A 3,747-nucleotide genomic window follows, 5' to 3' on the forward strand; every position below is an offset into this window, starting at 1 on the left:
TGTGTTGTTAGGGGTTCCAAGTTTAATCTCACATTTATTCAAGAGGGAAATTGACACATTGTGATGTATTTATTTTGGAGGATTTAAAGAATTTTTTAAATTATGGTAAATTCTCCCTTTTAAGCTTCTTGGGTTTGCATTTGTATTTGTTTTGTTTCACTTTCTATTAAAAATCTCTGACATTTAAGGAAAAGGCATTGCTTTTAGAATGCTGTTGTTGGTGTTGCTGAGATGACTGCAAGGTGTGACATAAGTGTGGATCAACTACAAGTCCGGGGAGATAACATAGAGCTAAATAAGAGACTGTCACAACTGTCACAGTATTTTCACATTAGAATAGAGGCGTCTAACCTACTAAGAATTGTGTAGGGAGATTTGCATTCTGGTGGTGAGAATAATTTTTTATATAATTCATGAATTCTATTTATGAATCATAAAATGTCTGTCATTGTAAAGATGTTTTAGGCTGTTCTTGTTGTTAAGAGATATGGAATTGGTCCAGAATCCTACATACCCTCAGCACTGACTCATAGTTAGCCTATATGAAAATGGAGGAAATACTGGAAAATCCAGGGACATCCTCAAAATTGTAATGTTGAAATGAAATGCTGCAGTTATCATATCACTCTAGCTTAATGAGTTGATTATACTAAGAAAGTGTTTATACTACTCACTGCTATAACATATTTGATGTAATCATTCAAATTGTTAATTTGGTCTTCAAATATCCAATTCTTTATAGGTCATTGTCTTCCTTGAAAAATGCTGACAGAGACCTGCTCTGATCTGCCTTTCAATATGTTGATCTTACTTACAAGACATGCCCACATCTTCCTTGAAAGACATCGATTATCTGACTTGTAAGATGGTGACAGAAGACCAGATAAAAGTCTTTCTTGCAAGATGTTACTAAGCTTCCTTGCAAGATGCTGGGAAAATATTCTCTTATCTGTCTTACAAGATGTCGCTGATACTCTTTAAAAGGTGCTGATAGAAGACCTGGTCTGAGCTTCACTGATCTTTTTTGGAAGATGCTGATAGAGTACTGCTCTGATCTTCCTGGCAAGATGTTGCTGTTCTTCCTTGCAAATTGCGAGAGAAGACCTGTTCTGATCTGCCTTGCAAGATTTAGCTGAACTTCCTTGCAAGAAATTGATTGAGACCTGCAATGATCTTCCTTACAAGATATCACTGGTCTTCCTTAATGGGTGCTGATGGAAGACTTGCTCTGGTCTTCCTTGCCAAGATGTTGCTGATCTGCTTTGCAATATAGAAGACCTACAATGATCTTCTGTACAAGATGCTGCTGGTCTTCTTCAAAGAAGCTCTTAGAAGATCTGCTCTGGTCATTCTTTTTTTTTTCTTCTTCTTCTTTTTTTACATTTTATTAGGGGCTCATACAACTCTTATCACAATCCATACATATACACATATCAATTGTAGAGAGCACATCCGTACATTCTTTGCCCTAATCATTTTCAAAGCATTTGCTCTCCACTTAAGCCCTTTGCATCAGGTCCTCTTTTTCCCCTCCCTCCGTGCTCCCTCCTCCCTCATTAGCCTTTGATAATTTATAGATTGTTATTTTGTCATATCTTGCCCTATCCAGAGTCTCCCTTTCCCCCCTTCTCTGCTGTCCCTGTCCCAGGGAGGAGGTCACATGTGGATCCTTATAATCAGTTCCTCCTTTCCAACCCACTCACCCTCCACTCTCCCAGCATTGCCTCTCATACCCCTGGTCCTGAAGTTATCGTCCACCCTGGATTCCCTGTGCCTCCAGCTCCCATATGCACCGGTGTACAACCTCTGCCCTATCCAGTCCTGCAAGGTAGATTTCGGATCATGGTAGTTGGGGGGAGGAAGCATCCAGGATCTCGGTGAAAGCTGTTTTCTTCACCAGTACTACCTCGCACCCTGACTGACCCATTTCCTCTCCTAAACCCCTCTATGAGGGGATCTCCAGTGGCCGACACTTGGGCCTTGGGTCTCCACTCTGCACTTCCGCTTCATTCACTATGGTATACACACACTCACACACACACACACACACACACACACACACACATATATACACACACATATATTCTTTTCTTTTTTCTTGCATTATGCCTTATACCTGGTCCCTTTGGCACCTCGTGATCGCACAGGCTGGTGTGTTCTTCTTTGTTGGCTTTGTTGCTTGTGAGCTAGATGGCCGCTTGTTTATCTTCAAGCCTTTAAGACCCCAGACAATATATCTTTTGATAGCCAGGCACCATCAGCTTTCTTCACCACATTTACTTGTTCACCCACTTTGGCTTCAGCAGTTGTGTCGGGAGGGTAAGCATGGTAGAGTGCCAATTTAATAAAACAAAGTAGTCATGCATTGAGGGAGTGCCTGAGTAGAGCCCCAAGGTCCTTCCGCCACCTTAATACTAAACCTATAAATATAGGCACATAGATCTATTTCCATATATATATATATATGTATATGTATATATATATATATATATATTTGCATGTACATGTCTTTGTGTAGACCTCCATAAATGCCCCTTGACTCCTAGCTCTTTCCTCCATCTCCCTTGACTTCCCTCCTGCCCTACTACCATGCTCCGTCCCCACCTAGGCTACAGCTATACCTTTTCTCTACGCAACCTTACCCTTGCTCATTCCCCACCAGGCCTGCCACTCTCCCCTCACTACCATTTTGGGTCCCATGTTGATCCCTTGTCCCTGTATTTGTTAACACCACTTCCTTACCCCTCTACCTCCCCAACTTTCCTAATAGTTTGAGCAAATTTTAAATCAAAATTTTTATTTTATGCAAAAGGGGCATAGGCGAAAAGCTCGTGTATACAAACATTCCTGTGGCGAGGTCCAGGTAGTATGGCAGGGGCCAGCCCAAATTTAGGGATACATATGGAAACGAATTCAAAATGAGGGAGCAAAAAGGAAAAAGAAAAAAAGACATGAGATGCAGGACAACAGGGTACTAACCACCCAAGGGGAGGGTATAGTTTATCTCCACAGGGAAAGAGGGGCCAGAGTTCAGCCGGTGCAACATGACATGAATGAAACATACTAGCATGAAGAAGGGAACCAATAGAGAGGTTTGAGGGGCTGACCACAATCCCAACTACGTGGATAGTCTCCCCTCCGCCCAGAAGAATGTACTTCAGAGGACCACACTGAAACTACAGCTCAGGGAGAGGGACATGTCTGATCAGAGCACACAGGTGCAAAGGAAGGGGGTGGAAGAGAGAGGGGGGCACATGCTGGGGCACATGCTGGGCCACCAAGCCCTGAGGACGATATCCCAGCTCAGAACAGTCAATACAGAGAGAGGACTATAGGGCTGGCCCCACTACAAAGCACGACATCCCTCACTGACCCATAGCACTATGGGGAACAACACTGGAGACACTGGGAATTGTGTCCAATCTGACCCCACGACACCGAGGCAAAACACTAAAGGTGTGTGACAGAACAGCAAGGGGAGCAGAGCATTGAGTCCCAAGGGAATATGAAAAATAAACTTTGGGGCCAGAGAGTGGCACCTCATCACACTCCACCAGAAAACACTCCTAAAGGTCAACAAACAGACTTTGAACTATTACAGCAGTGGTTCTCAAACTTCCTAATGCCAGGAACCTCTAATAGAGTTTCTCATGTTGTGGTGACCCCCCCAGCCATAGAATTATTTTTGTTGCTACTTCATAACTGTAATTTTGCTACTGTTATAAATCAGGCAACTCCTGTGAAAGT

Source organism: Tenrec ecaudatus, unplaced genomic scaffold (genome assembly GCF_050624435.1).
Source record: "Tenrec ecaudatus isolate mTenEca1 unplaced genomic scaffold, mTenEca1.hap1 Scaffold_534, whole genome shotgun sequence".
Lineage (NCBI taxonomy): Eukaryota > Metazoa > Chordata > Mammalia > Afrosoricida > Tenrecidae > Tenrec > Tenrec ecaudatus.